Consider the following 27902-nt stretch of genomic DNA (forward strand, 5'->3'; position numbering starts at 1 on the left):
ACGCCGCACCGACACAGATAGGTCTTACGGCGACGATAGGATAGGAAAGGCCTGGGAGTTGGAACGAAGCGCCCGTGGCTTTAAGGTACAGCCCCAGCATTTGCCTGGTGTGAAAATTGGATAGCACGGAAAACCATCTTCAGGGCTGTCGACAGTGGTATTCAAACCCACTATCTCCCGGATGCAAGCTGACAGACGCGCGGCCCTGACCACACGGCCAACTCTTCTAGAGTTCTGTAATTTTTAACCGACCGAGTATTTCCCGTATAATTCTTATTTCCAGAACTTCTAATTCATTCAGATTTAGTTCAGTACTAGACATTCACTTCCGTATAAGCACTCTGGTTTGACTACTTTGTTCTATCGTTGAAGTTTTATATTTTACCTTACGCTCCTTCCATCTTATTATTATTATTATTATTATTATTATTATTATTATTATTATTATTATTATTATTATTATTATTATTATTATTATTATTATTATTTGAGTTGTCGATCCATAGACTGGTGTGATGGAGCACTCCATCACACCCTATCCTTTGCTAACCTTTACATTTCTACGTAACTGCTGCATCCTACACCTGCTCTAATCTGCTTGTCATATTCATACCTTGGTCTACCCCTACCGTTCTTGCCCCTCACATTTCGCTCAAAAATTCAAGTGTACAAGTCTTGAGTGCCTTAAGATGTGTCCTATCATTCTATCTCTTCTTTTCGTCAAATGCCTCTCACCAATTTCATCCAGTATCAGTTCTTTTGTGATTCGATCTACCCATCTCACGTTCAGCATTCTCCTGTAAGACCACATTTCAGGAGCTTATATTCTCTTTCTTTCTGAGCTACTTAGCGTCCATGTTTCACTTCCATACAATGCCACGTTCCATGCCATCTAATTCCTATATGAATGTTGTAATTGAGCAAATTGCTTGCTTGTTCTGGTCTGCGTTTCATGTCCTCCTTACTTGTGTCATCATTAGTTATTTTGCCACCCTGGTAACAATATTCATCTATTTCCTTTAAGACTTCATTTCCTAATCTAATATTTTCTCTATCACCAGACTTCATTTGACAGCACTACATTACTTTTGTTTTGGAGTAAATTAGTTTCAGTTTGTACTTCTTCTCCAAGACTGTGGCCATACCATTCAGCAATGTCTTAAGATCTTCTGCAGTCTCAGATAAAATATCATCGGCAAATCTCAGAGTTTTGATTTCCTCTCTTTGAATTGTGATCCTTTTTTAAAATCCTTCTTTGCATTCCTTTACTGCCTGTTCTATATACACATTGAAAAGAAGGGGAAGCAAACTGCAGCCTTGCTTCACTCGTTTATGGATTGCTGCTTCTTTTTTCAAAGACCTCGATTCTTATCACTGAAGGCTGATTTTTATGCAGATTGTGGATAATTCTTCGTTCTCGGTATCTGATCCCGATCGTCTTCAGAATCTCAAATACCCTGGTCCACTCAACATTATGGAATGCCTTTTCTAGATCTACGAACGCCATGTACGTGGGATTGGCCTTCTTAATTAGATCTTCTAAGATCAGACTTCAGTCAGGATTGCTTCACATGTTCCTATATTACTTCTAAAGCTAAATTAACCTTCCCCCAACTCATTTTAGACTTGCCTTTCCGTTCTTCTGTAAATACACTGGTGGAAAGAAATTTTGGCAATGTATTTGTCGAGGTAACATATTTAATTGTCTATAGGTACAAGATTACAGGTTAATATCGGCGCGAGGAAAGCCATCGCAAATGTGCTATTCTGGGCCGGTGTAATCGCCTGACTGTTGAATGCAGGCATTCACACGTGCATACATTGCTTCGTACAGGTGGCGGATGTCAGCTTGTGGGACGGAGTTTCATGCCTGTTGCACTTGGTCGGTCAATACAGGGGCGGTTAATGCCGGTTGTGGATGACGCTGGAGTTGTCGTCCAATGATGTCCCATGCGTGCTCGATTGGGAACGGATCGGGGGATCGAGCAGGCCAAGGCAACATGTCGACAATCTGTAGAGCACGGTGGGTTTCACCAGCGGCGTGGCGGCGTGCTTTATCCTGTTGGAAAACACCCCCGGGAATGCTGTTCATGAATGGCAGCACAATAGATCGAATCACGAGACGGACATACACACCTGCAGTCAGGGTGCGTGAGATAACCACTAGAGTGCTCCTGCTGTCATAGGAAATTGCTCCCCAGGCCAGAACTCCCGGTGTAGGCCCAGTGTGTCGACGCCGCCGACAGGTGGAATTCAGGCGCTCACCTGGCCTCCTGCCATCAATGGCACCAAGGCAGAAGCGGCTTTCATCGGGAAACACAACGGACCTCCACTCCATCCTCCAACGAGCTCTCGCTTGACACCACTGAATTGGCAGACGGCGGTGGTTTGGGGTAAGTGGAATGCACGCCGCAGGGCTTCTGAATCGGACCTGTCCTTCAAGTAACCGATTTCGAACAGTTCGTTGCATCACTGTGGTGCCAACTGCCGCCCGGATTGCCGATGCAAACGCAGTCCACTGCGCCACGGCCATATTCCGAATACAGCGGTCCTCCGTCTCGCTGGTGCCACGGGGACGTCCGGAGCCCGGTCTTCTTGCGAGCGAACCTTCTCCTGACCGCTGCTGCCAGCACGTATGCACAGTGGAGACATTCCTGCCAAGTGGTTCTGTAATAGCGCGGAAGGAAAATCTACCTTCACGTAGTCCACTTATACGGCCTCGTTCAACCGCAGTGAGCTGTTGGTATTGGTGTCCTTCATCACAAAGGCATTCTTGACCACTCACAGTAACTCCGTCCAATCTCACAGGCAAGTACGGCTCTCGCAGAGTGTAGGCCGTATGTAAAGCAAACCTATAGTATATATATAATATAATAATATAATAATAACAAACACAACGCATCAGCACACTTGCCAAGGACTGTTAAAAAATAACAAAAAACAACGAAGTGATGTACCAAAAGAAAATAATGACAGATTGTAACCTTTAGCACATATGTACACATTGTGTTTAATTTCAATAAATTAATTAAAGCAAACCTGATGCGCAACGTCATGGGGCCGCTACTAGCGACACCTAATTCGATTTGCGGGAAATTTGAATCAACGTCATATTTTGAATGTGTAAACACGCCTACCAACATTCGTTAATCTAGCACAACCACTTCTTGGCGTTTGTATTTTTTTTCGCCAGTGTAATACCTGGTCAAATTTTGCAAGCGTGAGATACTAAACTAATGGTGCGGTAGTTTTCACACTTGCCAGCACCAGCTTCCTTGGGAATTTATTATTATTATTATTATTATTATTATTATTATTATTATTATTATTATTATTGTTATTGTTATTGTTATTGTACCGGGCGGTACACCTCCGCTCCGCTAATTCAAACTTTGCGCCAGTTGAAACTCCTCTACTGGAGGAAGCCTGAACTTTAATTACAGTGTTAATTCTCAAGTTTCTCAGAAGATGTCCCTACTTGTAAATTTTGAAGTTTTCTGAACTGGGTCGTTTTCGATATATTTTTGTTTTGCCTGTAGTAAGAAGTGTGGACATTTTCTTCTAGATGGCACTACTGAAGGACTACAATTATGCACCCTAGTGCGAAGTGAAAGAACTGTGTTTTTGGAGAAATTTTGGGTTCATAAGTTTGTTCTTTGTTAAATTTCTTTCAGTCATTGTTTAAGTTGGGAATGTTAACCCTTTCTTTCCGCCAGCTTTGAATTTCACCAATAAGGAATTTCTGTAATTAATTTTCCACCAATAAGGTGTTTCTTCTTCGTCTAGTGTAGTAGTTTTTGCCATTAACCAATAAAAGGCTTGTGGGCGGGTGTTCTCACTCCTGAAACGCCTCGAACTTTCCACGAGGGTATATAAACTGCTGATTTTCGGGTCTCCGCGCCACTTCAGTAACATCTATCATTGTGTAAATTATGTAGCAGGGGGCGGGAAGCGCCTCTTTCTTCGGGCAGCAGTTCAACCACCAGGTAATGGCCTTTTAATAACTTCTTTTCTTGCTACCTCAGCAGTTTAACTCTCGGGGCAGGTCCGAAGCCTTTGACCATGTAACTTTCCTCTAAAATGTAAGGACACTTGGTATCAATTCTATCTTTTTAAACTACAATTTGGGATAGAGAGTGCTTAACCCTCTCGAGCTCCCACTCATATTGCTTTGAGGTGAACTTACTTTCACAACCGTTTCTTCCCTTCTAATGTAATGTAAATCGTTTTCTTATATACGTCACCCCTTTAGTATGGGATTATCCCTTGCATTAGCGGCCTAGTGCCAAGTAGGTTTTAGTAAAATATATTAGGAGTGCAGTTTCGCCTCCTCTCAAGTTGGTATTTTGGAGGCCACGTAATTGTCCTGTTTCTTCACTGAATAGGCCTCAGTAGGTTGGGTATTTTTACCCCTGTGTTATTTGTGTTTGGGGGTCAACTTGAAAGTGGAGTTTGGTGTGGCCTTTGATAGGCTCGAACTTATGAGCGGGTTGCTCTTTCTTAAAATTTGTTTCTGCGTGCCTCGAGGAGGCTTTACTGTGTAATTGGGAGCAAGAGCTCCTGGGCATGATTGGGGTCTTCTGCCCCTTTGTTGAATCTTGTATATCGTAAGGTTGGGCTTATAGCTCAAGAATTGTGTGTCTGGCTCTCGGAGCCCAAATCCTGTAACACTGTAATTGTACACTCTCGAATTGTTGCTAGGCTAGTGAGTACCTGTTATAATTGTTATTTATTGATCTTGAAAAGAAAATATAACCTTGTTGAATTTTATCTTAATTTTAATTTCGTATTTTGAGACCTGTTCGCCCCAGCACCTTCTTTCACCTCTGCACATCCACAATACTCCGTAACAGTTATTATTATTATTATTATTATTATTATTATTATTATTATTATTATTATTATTATTATTATTATTATTATGGGTTGTGCACGATGACCGGGGTTCTGTTGCTGTACTTCCAACATCCACGCGACGTGCTATTGTGTTCCCAAGCCGAGCTCATTCATCACGGAGCTGTGCGGACCGTGTTCTGTTCCGGAAGCCGAACATGGAGGACACGCAGCTCGGTGGAGCTGTCGCACATGTTAATGCAAATCTCTTGCAGCGTGGGCGAGTTACATTGTATCGGCAGCGCTTCTTCGGGACCTGGTCACATTATGTGCGGTCGCAGCTGAAGAGCTGGGATATCCAGAAACAAGTAAGAGAATAGTGACACTAGGAATGAGGTTACAGCGGTGATGTGTCGATAGCCTCCCTGGATAGCTCTGGTTCGACTCCCTATTCTCGAAAGGAACGCGCGAGTACCATGAATAATTGTAAAAAAATACTGATAGTTAGTAAAATTTACCTTCCTCAGTTATGCGAGGAGTAGAGTTTCGACAACGGTGAGTTGTATTCTTTTTTAAAGTATCTTGTTCTGATACGCATGACGCATAGTGCAATCGGCGCAATGAGCAACATGTTATTGGAAATAAACTTTGAATTCATCAGATCGTGTTCACTGCGCATAGTAGAAAGCCATGAAGATGATGTGCAGTGGAGATGAATGCTTTTTAACATCTTTATTCGTGATATAATATGTGTTTGTGGTCTGTGTTGTTGTTTTAAATGACGATAGTGTTATTTCAGTAGTCTACGACCTATTCTTTTAGGGTGTATATTGGCTTAAGTTTACGCCCTAAGTTCCTCCATATTGGATTCGTTCATAGGTTAATCTGCTAGGAGTGTTACTTCTTGCCCGGTCACGATATTGAACTTTCTCGATTGATACCATGGAGACTACTGCGCTGCCCTACTTACGGGAACCATTTGCCGAACAGGCAATTTCTCTCTTGTCCTACCGGTGTTGACTTGCTGCACGTCTGTAGGTACACGCGACTCCTGGCTGGTGGCAAGATAGCAACTATAATGGCTGATCCCACCAATCAGAGGATAGTGGAATATGAGAAAAATGCCTAGAACTGGAAATGGCTGTTCTCAGAAGTCCACTGGTTTAAACCTACTTCTAATTTGTAGAAGAGATATTAAATACAGGACAGAAATGACCAAGCGGACACCACTGGGACCCCAACCTATAACCTCCCGATCTAGCGTCGGTTGCTCTGTCCAACTGAGTTGTGGCGACTTAGGTCATATCTGTTCTGTTGGAGAGATTCTAAACTACAACTGCCATCACACTGTAGAGTGCGTGAAAGTCGCCCGTTGTGCGCCAAGTCAATGAATATTAAAATTGAACATGACCTAACAAGATGAAAAAGCTTTTCGAGTATAATGCTGTCGTGAAAATTAAATATTCATTAGGAACATGTTACATAAATAAATCATACCCAATAGGGGTTGGCCTGCGAAACGACTGCTGCCTGCAGAGTATGAGGACTCGCGTGAGCAGACCAACGAATCTCTTCGGTCATCATCTCACCATAGGTTGCGTCGATCTTCACTCAAGCCTTAAATCCGTGAAAAATTCTATGAGCTGGCCTAAAATGGTACCGGGGTGTTGATGCCCTTAGACTACGAGGCGGCGTAAAACCAATTTTAATTTTCGAACATACGTATTGTAATTAATTCATGTCCCACAAACTACCTTTTCGGTTTGCGGAGACGCTGAGGAAGAATTTTGTCCCTCAGGAGTTCTTATACGTAAATCCACCCACACGAGGCTGACGTATTTGAGCATCTTCAAATACCAGTGGTGTGAGCCAGGATCGAACCTGCCAAGTTTGGGTCAAAAGGCCAGCGCCTCAACCGTCCCTGCCAGACCGGTTCGAACATACTGCAGGTTACTGTAATGTTCTAGAACACAATACTTTTATCTAAGGTAATACAATGCATAAGTACACGCGCTACAGTACAGTGCTTTGTTTCTGAATGCTGTGAGTTACTCGACTCGCAAAGTCAAGCGACCTCAGAGCGCATTACAGGAAGCAGAAGTGGTCTGTCTGTGGCCAGTGCAGTGCAGGTATATTTTAACAAGGAGCTGTAATATACACTTCATATTCACAGTGAAGCACATGGTAATTGTCCTCGGATTGTAAGAGGAACTGATTTCCTGATCGCTGCATACGTAATAACGCATATCGGCGAGTTCGCGATACTGGCTATAATTTACCGTCCCTAAAACTGCGGGTAGCGAAGATCGCGGCAAGTTTCAGAACGAGAATTCGACATTCTAGCACACAGAGAGAAGCGTGCGAAGTGTCGATGTGTTCCAGTGGTCTGTCCATCGGGTGCTGCGTGAAGAGTGCCTGCCAGGCGAGGAAGACGGCAATTATTTACGTCGTCTTTGAGCGAATGGTGCTTATATCGAACACATACTTTGGGACCGGCGAGTTGGCCGTGCGGTTAGGGGCGCGCAGCTGTGAGCTCGCATCCGGGGATAGTGGGTTCGACCCCCACTGTCGGCAGCCCTCAAGATGGTTTTCCGTGCTTTCCTATTTTTACACCAGGCAAATGCTTGGGTGTACGCTAATTAAGGCCATGACCGCTTCCTTACCACTCCTAGGCCTTTCCTGTCCCATCCTCGCTATAAGACCTATCTGTGTCGGTGCGACGTAAAAAAAAACCATACTCTGGGAAGTGTCCCCACCATTTCCACTATCGTGTGTCATGTTGCATTTGCTCAGATCAACGCCCACTTTATGTTTACAACATAGACACACTTTACACTCTGTATGTGCATCTAAACTTCGTATGTCCGCCTGTCATTTAATGTGATAGCGAGAAAATGAGAAGTTATCAGCGGGTGAAATTGGCACTTTATATAGGTTATCTCCCATCGACACTAAAAGTAGAATGGACGAATCAGGACTACGATTTTTGTACTTTTTAATTAAACAAATACTTTTAGCGAAGTAATTATGCCATTTTTGTCAAGTTGGCGCACACAGCTCCATCTGTCGGTATGTGTTCGAACTACGTCCATCCCTCCACGGCCGACTTGATGCGTCGCTCTAGCTAGCTCCTTACCGGCTTTGACAATCGGGTCCGCGCACTGTAATCGTAGTAGTTACACAGCTCGACACGTGGCGCTGGCGGCCGACCTATTTGCGGTAAAAATGCATACTTCTTTATGGAAAATATATTGACTTTGATTGCCGATTTATCGTAATTTAGAGCTATGGAGAATGTTACACAGGTTAATACTGTTAAAATGATTAATCCTAAAGGCTACTTTCATTGATATTTGCCAAAATGATGTCGTGAAATGAAACTGCAGGGAGATGACTTAGTCCAGCTGACGTTCTGATATTGACTCCGGTTGCCGATGTATCTTAATTTAGGGAATACAATAGTATGTTGCATTGACTAATATTGTTAAAATGATTAATCCTAAACGCTACTTTCATTGATATGTGCCAAAATAACGTCGTGAAATGAAACTGTGGAGGATGAGTAGTCCAACTGACGTTCCTTAATTGTGAGGAATAATAGTAATCGTTTTTATGATCATGGCATTTAGACACATAGCAGAACTTACCACAATGCTTTTGTCTTCTGATGTTAATATTGAGATTAAGAGTCATTGTTCAATTTGAGTTTTAAAATTCTTCAAGCGCTGCTCTCAGGAACGGGGCTGGACAAAGCATAAAGTCTTATTTTCTCCATATTCGTTGTATACATAACATAAATATTTTGACTCAAACATGTTTAAATATTAATTTCAATATATATAGTTTCAGATTACATTTCATTCATACTTTTCACTAGAATATTAAATACCGGGCAAGTTGGCCGTGCTAAATTCAGACAATAATTTTACTTGAAATGCAGTGGAGTGGAACAAGTTGGTCTCGCGGCATGCAGCTGTGAGCTGTGAGCTTGCATCCGGGAGATAGTGGGTTCGAACCCCACTGTCGGCAGCCCTGGAGATGGTTTTCCGTGGTTTCCCCTTTTCACATCAGGCTGTACCTTAATTAAGGCCACGGCCGGTTCCTTCCCACTGCTAGCCCTTTCCTATTCCACCGGCGTCATAAGACCTATCTGTGTCGGTGCGACGTAAAACAAATAGCGAAAAAGAAGAAGAAGAATTGTAAATAAGAATTCAGTGAGAGAAAAGTATTTTGAGTAAATAAATTGTAAACTGTTCTCTGCTCGATGATGATGATGATGCTTGTTGTCTAAAGGGGCCTAACATCTAGGTCATCGGCCCCATTGCTCAGGTAACAACACTTCATACGTTGGCCTTACCGTCACAGCAGTAGTGATTCTTACTTGTCGATGTTTAAATGTTAAAGTTCAGATTATCTTGGATAAAAATGTGTTGTGTTGCTGTCACATGGCAAATACGACACCGCCGAAAGTATTATTCTATGAAAGAAAATTCATGGGTAAAAATACCTGATTAGCGTGGTTAGCTGCCACTCCCGGAGGCCCGGGTTCGATTCCTGGCCATGCCAAGAAATTTCAAAAGTGGTACGAAGGTTGGAACGGGGTCCACTCAGCCTTGGGATGTCAACTGTGTAGAGGGGGGTATCGATTCCCACCTCAGACATCCTCGAAGTGGTTTTCCATAGTTTCCCACTTCTCCTCCAAGCAAATGCCGGGATGGTAACTAACTTAAGGCCACGGCTGCTTCCTTCCCTCTTCCTTGTCTATGCCTTCCAATCTTCCCATCCCCAACTAAAGGCCCCTGTTCAGCATAGAAGTTGCGGCCGCCTGGGTGTGGTACTGGTCATCCTTCCCAGTTATAACCCCTGACCCGCAGTCTCACGCTCCAGGACACTACCCTTGAGGTGGTAGCGGTGGGATCCCTCACTGAGTCCGAGAGAAAAGCCAACTCTGGAGGGGTAAACAGAGTAAGAAAGAAAGAAAAAAGGAAAGAAAGAAAGAAGGAAAATACCCGAAATAGAAACAGAAAACTAAGATGAGAGTGCTACCTGCTTTTAGGCACTCCGTAGTTTTGTCCTGGTCTACAGAGAATTCCTGAAATGATAGTGTCCCTTTGCTCTTTTTTTCCTGTTCGGAATACAAAAAAGGCACACAGCAATATATATTCGAATATTTACTAACACAGTTAAAGAAAAGCAAATCACCACACCATTATAAAACGAATTAGCGCGTATATTAAAATCCTTGTTCAAGACGAAGTTACAACGAGAAATCACTTTGTTCATGTTTCCATAAAATTTCTGCTCGAAGTACGAAAATGTGCACAAGAATGTCACAAATTCCAAGATTTGTAAACACAATTTAAAAAAATAATCACCACACTACACAATAAAAATATACTCACTAGCTTATAACTATCAGATCTCAATATCAAGCCAACTAGCACCTCATTGCGAACACATTGCCAACATTTACGACAGCAAAACCATATAAATAAAATTGGAAATGCGGCAATTTGCGGTATACAGCTTCCTGTCAGTGGGTAGTAGGCCAGCGCTCCAGCGGCATTACGGTGAAACTTTCCAATTACAGCTTTATGCTGGGCTTCACAAGCGATTGTCAAGGCCGGTATAAGGAGTGCAGCGAGGGATCCAGTCGGCCGTGATCCCTTTGTTCTGACGCGCGCCTCAGCCATACTGAGAAAATGAGAACGTGGGGACAGTTGAATGTGGCACCAGCTAAAGAACAATACAGTGATGGTCATCATATCTGAACTTTTCAGTGGCAAGTATATATCTTTCAGTGAATTTATTTAATCATCTTCACCATTCTGATTTATGCGACTTTACCTCCAACAATAAGCATGAGACATAACTATTACCGCTGAGTTTCGTGACTAGCATCTACTAAAATATTGATCGTGAATGTTTTGTTGTAGGTATTCCTATGGTGGAAATATGATTAAAAAGAGGTAGCATTTCACATTCTCTGTTCTTTCTCGATGAACTCCCCACATTCATCGTGGTGATATCGTCATTTTGTTTACAAGTAGCAACATTAACACTATAAGACATTCATTCCAAAACTGGCTTCAGTAATTCTACCAAATGTGAAGGTCCAGATTACCAAGGTGGATTCTTTACTATGTAGGCCTACCAGGGAAGAGAATATCTATTAGGAGATCTACGAAAGAGAGAGATAAATCGAAGAAGACTCAATAAGAACAACGTGCAGCGTTGTGAAGGGAGCAGGTATATCTAGGTGGGAATGAAGGGAAAACATGTTAGCAAAAGATCTTAGAGGTCGACGTTAATTAGGAACTAATATTTAGAGACCCCATGAACAAAAGAAGAAGAAGAAAAAGGAGATCTACGAAGACTTATCAAGGGATTGTAAGAGATCGCTAGATGCTGATAATATGGCCTTAGTTTAGACTGCGTGCGCCTCAGTTTCGACGTTTCTCTTCACTCCAGCAGACTGCGGGCTAAACTAGATCTTTGTTAGTGACCTGTGGCTGAGGTTTGAGTCTTAAACAAGAAGTGTATCTTCTTGTGCTGACATCTTATGACATGGAGTGTCGAATGGACTTTTTCCCGTCCTTCAAATAACTAACTACATCTGCTGGGATTGAAGCCACAATTCTGCAATCTGCAGCCCGAGACTGTGCCACTGACCTGGAGATAATTACTCTCTGGACCTCCAATCTTTTCACTGAAAGGGTATTTAGTAGTATTTGCATATATTTAATAAGAGATGCTTGGCACGTTCATTACCTCCGCGGTTATTTATATTACTCTAGAGGTAAGTAAAGAAGTACACAGGAGATTAGGTTAAATTACAAGTCTGGAGACGATTAATTACTAAGCGCAGTTAGTTACATACATAATTTATGGTGCATTCCACAGACGCGCTTAGCAAATGAGTGCGAGCTGTATTTGACTTGTAGAATGTTGGCGTGACCTAATTAGAGCCGCACCGCCTTGAATCAGAAGGTGAAGATACCATCAAGTGAAGGACCTCGTGATAGTGGATACCACAATATTGATGACCGAAGGCTCCAAGATTGATGAATGTGGATACGTCTGCTGGCTCATTGCAAAGGGATCAATTCGGGAAGCAAGTGACAAGAAAATCGGCAAATTTTAGAGTTACTTTACTTCAGTAATGTCTGTTTCTCCTTCCATAACCCTTTCTCATTGGTCTAGGATCGACAATAATGTTGATAAAGTCCAGTTGCGTGGAAGGATGCGCTTCCTGACGCCAACCCTGTGGGGAGGGATCTATTCATCATTGGTGATTGGAAAAGCGGTGTACTGAGTGTATTAGCATCAAACGTGGCTAAATCACCTCCTCGCTGGAGACTCGAATTCGAGACCCACTGATCTGTAGGCCACTTCACTTACTATTCAGATAATACTGCCTGTTTATGTATAACTATAAAAGGCTGCATTTAACTTTCCCCGAGTTTGATTGTCGATTGGTCCAACGATTTTGTTTCTTGAAAGTTCTGTTAATTCCTAAGGATTCGAGACATAGTAAATGCTTTACGAGATGTCCTGCGGTCTTGGGGATGGAAGGGCAGGAAAGGGCTAGGCGTGGGAAGGAAGCGGCCGTAGCCTTAATTAAGGTACAGCCCCAGCATTTGCCTGGTGTGAAAATGGGAAATCACGGAAAACCATCTTCAGGGCTGCCGACAGTGGGATTAGAATCCACAATCTCCCGAATCCTGGATACTGGAAAGTACCTTTTGGGTATCACTCTAAGTATCTAAGTGTTAATGTAAAGAAATATCTTCACTGGCGTAATCAGATAAACAGGATTGTAAATAAAGGATAAAGAACTCCTCACATGGTCATGACAGTATTTAGCGGTTGTAATAAAGATGTAAAGGAGAGGACATATAAGTCTCTGGTGAGACCTTAACTGGAGTATGGTTCCAGTGTACTGGACTTACACCAGGGTTACTTGATTGCAGAACTGTAAAAGATCCAAAGAAAAGCAGCTCGAATTGTTCTGAAACATATCTGACAAAGGGGCAGCGTTAAGAAAATGTTGCAAAATTTGGGCCGGGAAGACTTTGGAGAAAGGAGACAGGCTACTCGACTAAGTGGTATGTTTCGAGCTGTCATTAGAGAGATAACGTGTAATAAACTTGACTGGAGCTTTTGAAGGCAGGAAAGATCATAGTATATAGTTGGAATTCAAGAGGACAAGTTGAGGAAAATATTCGTTTATAGGAAGACGAATTCGGGATTGGAATTATTTACCAAGGAAAGTATTCGGTAAATTACCGGTAGCAAATTCTTTCAAATCATTTAAGGAGTAGGTAAAGAGTTATTAGGGAATGCGCCACCTGGGTGTCAGCCCTAAATGTGGATCAATGATGACTGACTGACTGACTGACTGATTGATTGATTGATTGATTGATTGATTGATTGATTGATTGATTGATTGATTGATTGATTGATTGATTGATTGATTGATTGATTGATTGACATACTGGCTTCAACTCAACTCAAAATACAGGCATAAGAAAGCTCAGACCACGTAATTCTTCTTTTCATCTTCGTCTTATTATTATTATTATTATTATTATTATTATTATTTGCTAGCTCTTTTGTATCGCACTGATCACTGACGATAGAACATGAAAGGCCTTCAGCGTTAATTAAGCTTTAACTCCTCCGGGAATTTCCTGCTGTGAAAATAGGAAACAATGCAAATACATTTTCAAGGCTGCGAACGGCAGGTTTTGAAGCCAACATATCACGAATATAAGTTTACCGTGTAGCGAACTTACTCATCTCCGTGCAGGCCCTTGGGACGGGTTTCACTATGCGTAACCTCGGTACTGTACTTTGTAGGATAGAGTGGTTAGCTCTACGCCCGACCGCCTTTGCCCCCAGGAATTAACCTCGTACTGTGTAGGCTGAGGGAAATCAGGGTCATGTGCACCCCAGGAAGTGGAAATACAGTTTCTTAAATTTTACGATTTCTTGACGGGAATAGAACCTACGTCCTTCCGGGCAAACCGAACACAACATTACCGCCTCGATCAGGCAGCGCATTGTAGCTAAGTTATTATTATTATTATTATTATTATTATTATTATTATTATTATTATTATTATTATTATTATTATTATTATGCTTTTACTGAATATTTTAATATTTCGTTTTCCACATCACATTTTACTTACATTTTCTTAACTTCATTAGATTGTCCTGAGTACATATACAGTAGTACAATACATGTCTAAGAAATATCGAGTAGCCTACAGCCCAGCGTACACTGGCAGGAACTGAACATAAAACATTCTGATTTCGCGTCCAGCGGTCTACCATTGTACTTGATTGGCCTCGGTTATTTATTATATGATTATTATAATGACTTTATTATTATTATTATTATTATTATTATTATTATTATTATTATTATTATTATTATTATTATTATTATTATTATTATTGTACCGGGCGGTACACCTCCACGCCGCTAATTTAAAATGTGCGCCAATTGAAACTCCTCTGCTGGAGGAAGTCTGAACTTTATTGACGGTATTAATTTTCTACTTTCTCAGAAGATGTCACTACCCGGAAATTTGGAGTTTTAGAACGGTGTCATTTTTGATGTGTTTTTGTTTTGCTTGAAGTAAGAAGTGTGAACTTTCTCTTCTAGAGGACACTACTGAAGATCAACAATAGTGCACCCTGGTGGGAAGTGAAAGAACTGTTTTTTTTTTGGAGAAAATGTAATTTCAAAAGTTTGTTCTTTGCTAAATTTCTTTCAGTCATTAGTTAAGTTGGCAATATTAACCCTTTCTTTCCCCTTGTTTTGTATGTATCCAATCCCGAATTTCTTCAATTTATTTCTGACCAATCCGAGGTATCTTCCCCCAACTTGAATATGTTGCTGTATCCTACCCAATAAAATGATTGTGGGCGGGTGTTTTCATTCCCCTAACGCCTAGAACCTTCCGCGAGAGTATATAAACTGCTGATTTTTGGGTCTCTGCGCCACTTCTGTTCCATCTTTCAGTGTGTAAAGTACATTGCAGGGGGCGGGAAGCGCCTCTTTCTTCGGCGACAGTCAACAACCAGGTAATGGCCGATTAATTCCTTCTTTTCTTGCTTGCTCAGCAGTTTAACTCTCGGGGCGGGTCCGAAGCTTTTTCCATTATGTAACCTTCCTTAAAATGTAAAGAAACTTGTATCTATTTCATCTTTTAAACTGCATATCGGGATAGAGAGTGCTTAACCCTCTCGAGCTCCCAATCATATTGTTTTGAGGTGAACTTATTTTTCTCAACCTATTCTTCGTTAATATAATGTAAATTGTTCTTTTCTGAAGTCACCTCTGTAGTATGGGATTATCCCTTGCTTTAAAGGCCTAGCGCCAAGTAGGTTTTAAATAAAGTGTATTAGGAGTGCGGAGAGCCTCCTTTCAAGTTGGTATTTTAGAGGCCATATAATTAACCTTTTCTCACTTAATAGGCCTCAGTAGATTGGGTATTTTACCCCTGTGTTCATGTCCGTTGAGGACAGCTTGAAGGTGGAGTTTGGTGTGGCCTGGGAGAGGCTTACAGTAGAGAGCGAGTGGCTCTTTTTTTTGAAAACTGAGTGTTGTATGCCTCGAGGAGGCTTTACTGTGCAATTTGGAGCAAGTGCTCCAGGGTTTGATTGGGGTCTTCTGCCCCGTTGTTGAAATTTGTATATCGTAAAGTTGGGCTAGTTGCTCAAGAATGGTGTTTTCAGGGCTCGAAGCCCAAATCCTGTAAATACTGTAATTGTACCTTGTGGTCTTGCTACTCCGTACCTGCCATTCTTGTTATTTCTGAATTTTGGAAAGAAAATATAACCTTGTTAAATTTTACATTAACTTTTATTCCGTAGTTTGAGACCCATTCACACCCGCACCTTCTTTCTCCTCTACCTACCGCTAAAACACGGTAACAATTATTATTATTATTATTATTATTATTATACTCGCTTATTGCCACGTGAGACCATGTTAAACAACAGTCACACATTAGTGAAAATCCTCCTTGCAGCCCAAAAATGCTTGCATTGTTTCTCTAGCAGCCCCTCTTCTTTCCTCTCTCCACCCCCTGTTCATTTTCTGTTCGTCAAGGAAGCCTCTGAAGCTGTCGGTCACCGATCTATACCTTGTTCGGTTTAGGACGTCTTCCCGATTTAATCCAGACTGATCAAGATCCTTTAGTACCTCCCTGAACCACTTGTCAGACTCTTAAGGTCTACTGTCAAATGCTTTAAAAATCTGTTTCATCAGAATCTTCTCACCCATTCTAAAGAGATGTCCATAAAATGTGAGCCTTCTTTCCTTCATTGATTCAATCAATCTTTCGCTTTCTTGGTATAATTGCCCCTTTCCTCGTAACATGTCTTGGAAAATACTTGCAGATATAGTCTTCTTGACTACCTGCTTTCTGTGGGACGACATATTTTTAACAGCAACCACAAGTCCGTTGAAGCAACTTTCATTCTCACCCCTCCCCGTGTTCCGAGATGTCATCGACCTGTTCTTAAGAGCGCAGTGCCTGTGTGGCGTAAAGTTGACTGGCAGACTATGAATCGTACTCTGTCTCTGTTACCATGGCATTTGTTACATGCGGGTGAAGTTCAAGATGCGGTGGACGTATTTTATGACTGGACGCTTGGACCTCATTCCTACTCGTTCGATGTCCAGGAAATTCCCCCCATGGTAGCGACAGAAGCACAACAAACGAATACCGGGACCGTTCTGTAGCCAGTGGAGCAGATAGACCTGAATTATCCAATGAATATTTTACCTCTAATTTTGTTAAACCTTTTCAGTATGCTTATTTTCCTAAAGTCAAACCTCTTACTTCCCACAGCCTCAGTAATATTTCTACCACTGAATCTGAAGTGTACTCCCACTGGTCCTGATGGTCTCAGTTCTATATTCCTTAAGAATACAGCAGTAACTCTTTCATACCCTATTAGCTTGATATTCAATCGGTGCTTCTCAGTCGGCTACTTTCCGAGCTCCCCGAAACTTGTTTATATCACATCCGTTCTTAAAGGTGGACAGAGGTCGGATATCGCAAATTATCTCTCGGTCCCTATAGTGTCTGCTTTATCAATCATTTGTGAAAGGTTCATCCACCAGCGTTTACAAGTCCATACATATACCCCCAGAAGCATGGTTTCCTTCCTGGAAGCTCCTGCGTAACTAACTAGGCTATCCTCCTCCATCATGCCTCATCTGTCATCCACGCGGGTGCTCAATTTGATGTATGCTATATCGAAATCGAGAAGTCCTTCGATACCGTGGATCACCCGCTTCTTGCACAAAAATTTTCTGAACGGTTTAACGTGCATGCGAGACACCTAGCTCTCATTAATAGCTTTCTGACCGAAAGAATATAGCGCGTGGCCCTTGATGGATGCAGTAGTTCTCCCACCACCACCCTTTCTGGTATGCCTCAGGGCAGTATCCTAGGTCCCCTTCTTTTTCCATGCCTATTGATGACCTTATCGATACTGTTTCCCACCTTTCATGTGAAATCCTTCTCTTTGGAGATGATTGTAAAATCTTCAAGCAAATCGATTCTCCTACAGATACAATCCAATTGCAAAATGCACTTCATTCACTGTCAGGTTGGTGTACTACATGGCATTTTAAACTACATCCCTCCAAGTGTTCCACCATTTCGTTCACACTTCGTAAATCTCCCGTTCTACAAGAATATCACGCATTGAACCAACCAACTGCAATTGTTGACAATAAAAATAAGACCTAGGAGTGCATTTTGACAGTAAATTGTTGTTTGTCTCGCACATAAACAGGGTTACCTCACGTGCTATGTCGCTCCTTGGTTTATTCTACAGGTTTTCTGACATCACAGATGTAAATGCCATCAGAGCATTCTACGTTTCCTGTATCTTATCTGTTGTTGAATACGCCTCTCCAGTCTGGTCCATTTCTGCTTCTTCATATCTCAGCCAACTTGACCGTGTACATCGTTTTTCTGTGCTATCGACAAAGCCAGGGTCCCTGCATGTCGCTACTTAAGCGCTATCCAAGTGCTTGGAATACAGAAACTCAAGACTCTTTCTGCTCGGAAGAAGGTAACTGACCTAAAGCTGCTGTACAAAGCAGATAATGGTCTATTTAAGTCTCCAGATTTAGTTTCCTTATTCCTCCCTCTATGTCCCATCCCGTAGTACTAGAATGAAGACCCTATTCCATATTCCTTACTCCCGGCTTTCTCTCACACAAAGGTCCTTTTCTGTACGTATTCCAGCAATGTTTAATACATTATCTATCAACAACAACAACCTGGACATCTTCGTAACGTTTCCTTTGTTCTGTCATGATATTTCTAATATAACTTAATTTTCCTTCTTATTCTTTCCTGTTCTGCTCCTGTATTTACTGCAAATGTATTTTTCTTTGTTAATGCCGTTGGTTATGTAGGTAAGGGTTGTTCTGCCCGAAGGCAGGTCCGAACCTCCGCAGAGGTGTTCCTGAGCCGGAGTTTACGTGCGGTAGGGTGGCCAGTTCCTTTCCGCTCCTCCATTCCCGTACCAACAGCGCGTGGAAACCCATCCAACTCCTGACCAAGCCCAATGTTGCTTAACTTCGGAGATCTCACGGGATCCGGTGTTTCAACACGGCTACGGCCGTTGTTGGTTATGTAAATATGTATTATATATGATTGTACAGTATTTACTGCGTACATTTGTGTCCCTTGTAAATATTTATATATCTTTCATTTTTTATTAATATCTATTGTACATAGCTCGGATCTTTGTAATTCGGCGCTATACTGTTGCTGATCCTGAATTAAAAAAACGTATACTGGCCATTTTCGACCCATGATCTTCCGCAAGATCTTTCTATCAAATTTTTGGCATTTCTTAATTGCAACATTTCTGTCATTCGGAAGCATTCACTAGCGTTCAGACACTCTCTGTTGTAGTGTCTTAGCCTTGGAGTGGCTTTCCTCTTTATTATTATTATTATTATTATTATTATTATTATTATTATTATTATTATTATTATTATTATTATTAATATTGTCCGACTCGTTGGCTGAATGGTCAGCGTACTGGCCTTCGGTTCAGAGGGTCCCGGGTTCGATTCCCGACCGGGTCGGGGATTTTAACCTTCATTGGTTAATTCCAATGGCCCGGGGACTGGGTGTTTGTGCTGTTCCCAACATCCCTGCAACTCACACACCACACATAACACTATCCTCCACCACAATAACACGCAGTTATCTACTCATGGCAGATGCCGCTCACCCTCATCGGAGGGTCTGCCTTACAAGGGCTGCACTCGGCTAGAAATAGCCACACGAAATTATTTAATTATTATTATTATTAATATTTGGAATTTTAATATGAATATTAAACAAATGAGCGCATGGAATTTATTGAAGCTGGATGAAGTTGGTTTTATCATCTATGGAAAAGAAACGAATCAATCCTTATGAGGGAACTCAGTACAACATTACGTGTTTGTCTAAAGTTCGCTGCCTAAGTGCAGCTGACAAAAACATCTGTTCTATTGCCGTGTACGTAATCCGATGTATTGTCCTTGACTACAGATAAAGGCGCGGCGCGGAGAATCGATAAATTCACGTTATTACAATGAACTCCAAGATAATTGATTGGGAAAATCATTTCACTAGGCGATAGAGGGAGAGAATCGGAGCGAAACTGATTCCCGGAATTTAGTGTAATATACTGAGACTGGATGTGATGCCATAGTAATTGCCAAAGAGGTGCTGTTAATTTACAAAATGAACCTCAAGGAATCCCTCAAAGAAAAAGGAACACGTAGTGTTCGTGTAGGTGTTTATTACGTGAAAATTCTTCTTATGAGTCGGAGATGTGAAGGAACTAAAACAAATGTAGAAAGTTCGAACTCTTCTCACACTTCAATATCGTCGCAGCCCACCTCACTCGAACCGCCGCGCCGTCAGCATTGGAAGTGGCGCCACCATTGCACATCTGTGGTAGATACCAACTGAGTTAATTCCTGTCACTTCCAACATTTTCTAGTACATGGCGTGGATGAAATTCTGAGCTTCCTGGTTTCAGAATTTGATGATTTTTTTTACACTATAATTATTTCTGTAGCTATTCATTCTTACTTTCGAGATATTTAGACATTTTTCTTGAAATACATATTTTGATCTAAATATATCTTATGGCTGGAGGTCATCCGAAAATTCCAGTAACGTGACAATAACAACATGTGTAACGGAAATGTAACGATAGCAACCGCGCAGGCTGTGATCTGAGGTATGGATGGATGGCCAGACATTGTTACCCAGCAACCGCGCAGGCTGTGATCTGAGGTATGGATGGATGGCCAGACAATGTTACCTAGCAACCGTGCAGGCTGTGATGTGAGGTATGGATGGATGGCCAGACAGTGTTACCTAGCAACCGTGCAGGCTGTGATGTGAGGTATGGATGGATGGCCAGACAATGTTACCTAGCAACCGCGCAGGCTGTGATCTGAGGTATGGATGGATGGCCAAACAATGTTACCTAGCAACCGCGCAGGCTGTGATCTGAGGTATGGATGGATGGCCAGACAATGTTACCTAGCAACCGTGCAGGCTGTGATGTAAGGAATGGATGGATGGGCATGACCGGGAGACATATTTATTATGATTTGATTTTCACAAAGGGGAAAAGCGGTTTCCTTATTTTTCCAATATTTCATTATTTGCATCTCTTACTTTCTTTCACATTTTTAATACGATTTGGTTCATGACTTTATTCGCTGGAACAATCTCCACGACCGACGAACTCCTCACAGCGTTTACGTTCAGCTCTACTCACTAGCGGCAACATGCGATATTTAACCTTTGTTTTGCGGTCATATCCTTTTGTATTAGACATTATCAATACCATTATGGTATTCTATGTTTTATCTTCCTCCTTCCAATGGGTCATGCGCCGTTCGGATATATTTTACACTTTCGGACCTGTAAAGAAAAGTTTGCATCGGTGGCAGCTATAAGTATCATCCATAGCATTCGAACCAGTTTTTAAGACATATAAAACATGTGAGAATAAAAATATCCCTCTTAACCTTCGCGGTTCATGGTATCAACTATAGCTCTTCGTTGGTGAATGAAATCATGACTTTGATAAAGAACTGTTTCTTGTGGATAATGTTGTACGGGTAATGATGCTGTTTATCAAGAGACTTGTTTTAGAATTACAGGATAGGAACAAATAGCTGAATTCGTTAATTCGTTAATGAAGTTAACGATTGGTGTTAATGGATTTGACGCCGCAGAACACTAATGATGTGTTCATTTGCCACACTACCTTGCTAATGAGCTCTTCTCTCGCAGTTCAATACTATCGCTCGTTCTGACCGCGACTGAATGATCTGGTTACTCTGGAGGGTTCAAGGAGCGGTTGGCTAAGAACTGAGGATCAAGTGAAAAGAAGCGTAACATCACGCTACCATACCATCGTCTGTTTGAAGTAAAACACCCGTCGATCTTCAGACATGTCACGTGTGCTAGCCCTTTTCAATGGCCTATACGATAGAAATAAGGGTTAAAAAATGTAGGGATTTGTAGAATCTACTGCACTTTGTACTTCCTTTTACCAGTCTGTGAAATGTCGTTACACTACACCAAGTATCACATTAACATTCAAAAGTACAGACAGATATACAAAGAGTTTGAAACGTTGCCGGCAAGATGTGAACAGCAACTCCCCATTGAGTCCATTGCCGTACACTTTCAGAACACCACTACAATGTTGTCACGACCAATTGTCCTGTAAAATTACCCGTAAGAGAAACATATAGAGTTTTATGATTTAGGTCCCCTTGTGCAATTTTTTGAACAACTGATAGTAAGATCATACTCGCTCTTAATAAAACTCAAGTTCCAAGAAAATCCCTCTGTCCGTTTTCCCATGATGTACAGTTTCTCCAAAAACTTTCGGGAGACATTAATATTAGTTGATATAATAATAATAATAATAATAATAATAATAATAATAATAATAATAATAATAATAATAATAATAATAATAATAATAATAATAATAATAATAACAGATAAGAAACTGAATGTTCTGCGCCATTAATTGACCAATGACACTTCTAATGATATAAGAAGTGACCAATAAACTTGGACTACTCCCAACTCCATTATTTACTATCTTATTTAAAATGCTACGATATTCCCAGATCAAAACCGTTGAAGTCTTGTATTTTGTTTATAATGTGAGGTTACATACGGTACGAGGTTTAATTTCATTTTTAAAGATTTAGTTCATAGTCTTCATAGTTATCTTATAGGAGAAACAACACACCTAATCTTTGATAGATTATGTGTAGTGATGAAGATAGATAGATGGAAAAAGCGCCACTAACTTACAATGTGCTGATAAATGTAAAATTTTACTAATATTCCTCGATAAACGATAATATGTGGATAAAATAAATATTTCGTTATGAATGATCGAATGAGCGAATTATTTACGATAGTCTAATACATCAGCCACTTGACTGTATGTGCTTATCATTTAACCCTACAATGCATAGTGATTTATATTTGAATTGTACGATTTTCTAGCTTGCTGTTTTAACCCGGTACTGTAATGTTACTGTAACTGTATGGGGGCCTTTGAATGGTAAAAGCTTAGCAAAACATGCGAAAAAACGCATATATATATATATATATATTCCATTATGGCAAACCACATCACATCCGAGTGTTATAGCCCCATGTAGGGATTGTCGGTAAGTCTAAGACACTGAACGCAAGTTGAAACTTAAAGCTTGAGATTTTCGTCACCAAACGGAAATTCATGCAGTAAAGGGTTAAGTCACCTGCACAGAGTTGACATTTCTAACCCTAGCGCCTTTCGCAAAGTCATTCCGTTGACTTTTGAAGAAATCTAGGATTTTCTCCAGAACTATTCATAAGATGTTGAAGTCCCAGCACAGTTTCTGCGAGACAAGACACGTGGGCCATATCACGATAGCAGTGGGAGAATGTAAAGGTGAAAATAGTCCATCAATTTACAAAAGATCTTAAACAGTAGAACATTCTCATGTCAACTGTTCGTAAGTTGAGTAAGCTATAATTTGTCGTACTTCATTCTTATCATTTCTGAGTGGCGCATGCGCGAGGGTGTATGTTAAGGGTGCGCGTTCGGTCTCCGATATATTTTATACCAAAAGTAAAATAATTGTTTTGTCGTTTTAAGAAATTCCGTGCATTATAAAAATGATTTAAGAGATTTTGGTGCAAAGTGGGTTTCTTAACTCCCTATTGTTCTGCATTTGAGTTTTGTGTAATAGACGACTGATTCCTTCTCTGAATAAAATACATTTTGGAACTAGAAACGGGTGTCTAACATATCCACCATATAGTGAAACCTACTGAGGTTGGAAATATCGGACATTTATATACGAATTGTGAAAATTATGAATCTCCGCCCCGAAAGACTCCTGAAAGTAAATGTAGCACTGCTGTAAGGAGATAATTGACGTATAAACATAATGTTCAGGAGAGGGAATACTTAAAGACTTGAAATTCAGAACGAGCAAACTGTCACAATCAACATTTTGAACTATCAGCAAGAAACAAATTTATATGTTCCTCAATCCGTGAAGTACAGGATCAGAAAATGTTTATGCTAACTGAGATACTTTCGTTCCCACAGTAGGTAATAATTAGAATCACGATGTTTAGCCCTTAATAAGCTAGAAGCATGTAATACGTATATACTAGCCCGGACAAGAGTTCTGCTATGACATTTGCATAAACGTTCGTGGCCAGGCCTCTTAGAACCCCTGAAATATATATTACTCCCTGTTACATTACAGAAGAAACAACAACTGCTACCAACGAAATTAGTTTGCATTCTGACATATTACTGCGTAAACACGCGGACTGTGCTTACTTCTTCTCCTCTTGACGATGCAAATTAAACAAAACATCATTTGACCAAATTCAAAGAAAATCGTGAACAAAAACATTTTATGACAAATATATCTTCAATATACATACCTAGTGCTCGGTCATAGCGAAACCTGCCTTTGTTATCAGGGTTACAATTGAAGTATGCTTAACAGTACCTTCTTATTTTCAGGTGGCTTTTCCGCGGTCTCCCATTTTCTTACCGGGTCTGGTGCTGTGTCTTATTTAAGGCCACGGGAGCTTAGTTCCCACTCCTAGCCAGCCATTTCCCGTCCTTGTATCGCCGAGAACTAGTACGACGTTAAACAAGTAGTTGGGTAAGGAACGCCCACACTCAGCACTAATGAGGGAAGACGTTTGATTCTTCAAAAATGAAGGTACTGAACTCCAGCGACAACGTCGGAACGTTGTTGGGCGATACTTGTCAAGAATATTGGTACCAGTGGTCTCCGGTGGCACGTTACAGAGTACATGCATTTCGTTTGGTTTCCGTCCCAGTTAGCTTTATACCTGCATTTCACTGAGAATAATAAATGCTAGTTCCTGAAAAACTCCGAGGTGCAGAAATGACATTCATACTCCCCGTGATGAGGAAGGACAAGTTCAGGAATGAAAAATTCCAAGAGGAGGTGGGAAAATGGAGACTCCCTACTACATAGGATCCAGAAAGCAGGACTGAAGTGGATTGGTCGTGTAAGAAGGATGAGTGCAAGAAGAGAAGTAAAAAGAAACAAGCGGCCAGAGCCGGAGGAAAATGGATCAATCTGGTGAAGAAAGATGTGGAAGAGAGAGAAAAAGGTTGAGAGAAAATTACGAGAGAACAGTGGTTCATGGAGAGACAAAGATGGAGAGAGCTCGAACACCACATCCGGGCAACTGGAGATGGTTAACGATGATGATGATGACTTGACAAACGCCGGGATGTACGAATTATGCCCCACAGTAATTATTTAAGATGCCAACTATGTCGTGATAATGGTGGTCGACATTTTGAGTAATGCCTGTAAGGGAACAGTTCTGCATTTGTTACGTGATGTACAATAGAGAACACAGATAGAACAGGTTGAACACACTGTGTACGTGTTTCGTCTTCTGCGTTTTAGTTTTTGCATATTACAGACTTTTTCACTGTTGTGAAGATATTCTCACAGAAACAAGGGTGACTGAGGTAACAAACCGTATAAATCATAATTACATTATTACTCTGTAACGAACAACTGTATACCAATATAGTCAGAAGGTATCCCTGAACAACCTCCGACAGTTTGTGGGTGGACTTCTGCTTCACCCTGTAGATCATAACCTTTCTAATTCTTGTAATACGTCGCTCACCGACTGAGTTATGTTCGGTGGCTCCAAACCTGCTCCGCGGAGATGATCGGCCGGAAACCAATTGCAACCACCTGAAATATGACCTTCCATGGCTTTCTACTTTAACATCAGGTAATTAGATCCTGTGCTTGGTTCTAATGTTGACAAACACCTTTTACTAACCTTGAAACGCACACAGTTGATTTCCATTGCTACAGATTTATTGGAAGGCGGAACTCAGTGAAAAGACTTGCGAAATGATCCCCGTTAAAACAAGTTCGAACTGTTCGCAGCAACACACACACAATCACACAACATTCTAGTAGTAAATGTGCTTCATATCAACATTCAATTTTCTCCTGAAGGCATTAAAATTACCTACATAATTTGTCGTTTACTTGAGATTTGCCTTTGAATTGCTTTCGGCAATGAATACCAGTGAAGTGTTCCTCGAGGTTTCTAGCAATTTCAATTATCGCCCATAAGTTGGGAAAGAGAAATTAATAAGCGTTCTCCGCGTTAATTTGAAGTCAGAGCTCCGAGTTTGATATAATTAGCTGTGAGGGCTGTCTGCCTTCACAGCCACTCTACATGTCTGCTGTCCTTGTAGGGAGGAGACAAAGTCACAGAAATGGTAATAATAATAAAAAGAAGAATCACTATATTACATTTATCGAATAACAATTATAATATTCAGTACACCACACGAATCCAGTCTGAATTGTGTGAGACGAATCTTATATTATACTTTTGTGTATTCTGTTGTTCCTTAAAACCGACACTTCTGGAGTGATTCAGTCACTGTATCGGTAACCCTAGAGTCCCGGTTTCGAACCTCGGCGATGTCTGATGTTATATTCAATAGGACTCACGCGTAAGGATGGGAACGTATATGTTAACCACTTGGCAGGGCATGAAATATCATTATATCACCTCTCGTCAAAACGTCTTCAACTCGTTCTCCTCTCAGCAACTCCATTCTCTATCTCTTCATTTGTGGTATGTGGTTGAAGCGGTATATGCAGCTCACCTTCATTCGGGGTGTGCCTGAATACGACCTTCACCACCTCGGGGCGGGGAGGCGAGTTTTGTCTGACTCCGTGGCTAAATGATTACCGTGCTACCCTTTGGTCCAAAGAGTTCCGAGTTCGTTTCCCGCTCGGGTTTAGGATTTTAACCTTCAGTGGTTAATTCCGATGGCTCGGGGTCGCTCTCTCTCCCTGTGGGTGTGTGTGCTGTCTTCAGCATTCTCGCAGATGCGCAGGTCGCCTAGCAGGCGGTGTTGGAGTGAGCATACTCCTTTTCTAAGACTGCCTGTATTGCTTGTGGTAGAGTGCACTTTTATGTTTTCCTTATCCCTGCCGTGCTTAATTCCTACTACCCACCTAACAGTTTTCTTCTACCTCGTTTTAAGACTTCATGGCAACTCATCAGACTTCAGTTCAACTACATTACTTTACTTTTGTTTCGAATTTGTTTGTTTTCATTTTATACAGCTCCTCCAACACAATGTTTTTACCATCCGTAAGTTAAAAATAACGCGCTCCTGTCGGGCATACCATCCCGCTGCACTCGTCCGTTGTGAGGGTTGTGTTCTCAGAAGAAGCTTGTTAGTAGTGAAGTCTGATTTGCGGCTTTGCTTCTGAGACATAACACGGCATTATGCTAACCGCACAGTACCCGATTACCTCATGTTGTGTTTATAGTAGCAATTAGAGTAGATACAAACACAGCCGTTGACGAGGTGACTACACAAATTGACGTGCCGTCCGCAGCTGCGGACCGCGCAGGCTGCCAATTTCTTTCAACAGCCGCGTAATGATAGTCTGTTGCAATTTCGGGAACGATTTGTTATAAGACTGTTTCACCCGCCCTTGACGGAATAATGATTATAGTGGTGCTTTATATAGAATGTGAATAGCAGCAGAAAGGACAAAGGGCAGCTTAATTAACGATAGTCAGTCAGTTGATTTTATTGTTGAATAGTTCCAGGGCTAGTGAATACGTACACAAACAAAGTAATGAGACGCTAAAAAGAGGAGAGACAGGAAAAATAACGGGGGGAAAGGACCTTCGTAAATATACGATGATAAACATCACAGACTTTGAGAACCATTCTATCCATAACTATTAAAATCAGGGAGTTCAGAGATATGACATATAAATTATATACTAATAAGCAACAATTATAATTTTGTACGAATTTGTTGTTAGAAAACCGTTTCTAAATTTTCCATCAATGTATTATTTATTTCCTTTGAAACAGAGTGTACACTTTAATAAGAGTTTTATAATTTTGTTTATTTGCACGTACGAGTAGAAAAACTTTGTTTAGAATTATCAACTGTGTCTGGTGCTCTGCAAAATCGATCGTGATTATACAGAAAAATGAGACCTGCATTTTAAGAATGGGATATCCAGTTGGTCGTAAAAATAATTATATCCACAGATAATCATATTTTTCTCTATGAAGACGAGGAGTGCAATCTTAGTGTTACATTTTTGAGGAAAAACCGGCTATTTTGAAATGTGGAGTTGGCAAAATATGTTGCGTGTACCTTGGACAGTATTTCTTACGAATGACTTCATTGCTGAACAGGTCAGCGTCAGAAATGTGATTATCAACGATGTTTAAACAAAAGGTAGAGGAGGCAGAATTCATCCGCACTATCTACTGCCTATTATGAGTAAATAACTAATATTAAATTCCTCTTACTACTCTTAATACATTACATTCAATTTTTAAGCCTTAATTTTCATCTTTTGTTTTTACTGTCGTATGCTTCGAAAATGAACCTG

The 27902-nt window shown here is 41.0% G+C and overlaps 1 protein-coding gene across 1 annotated transcript in view; it reads right to left on the bottom strand.

The window, feature by feature from the left end:
* Tmtc2 (Transmembrane O-mannosyltransferase targeting cadherins 2) overlaps nt 1-27902 on the bottom strand; it is a 437765-nt gene that overhangs the window by 38535 nt on the left and 371328 nt on the right. The gene's annotated exons all lie outside the window — the stretch shown is intronic.

This window comes from Anabrus simplex, chromosome 9 (assembly GCF_040414725.1).
Source record: "Anabrus simplex isolate iqAnaSimp1 chromosome 9, ASM4041472v1, whole genome shotgun sequence".
Taxonomy (NCBI): Eukaryota; Metazoa; Arthropoda; class Insecta; order Orthoptera; family Tettigoniidae; genus Anabrus; species Anabrus simplex.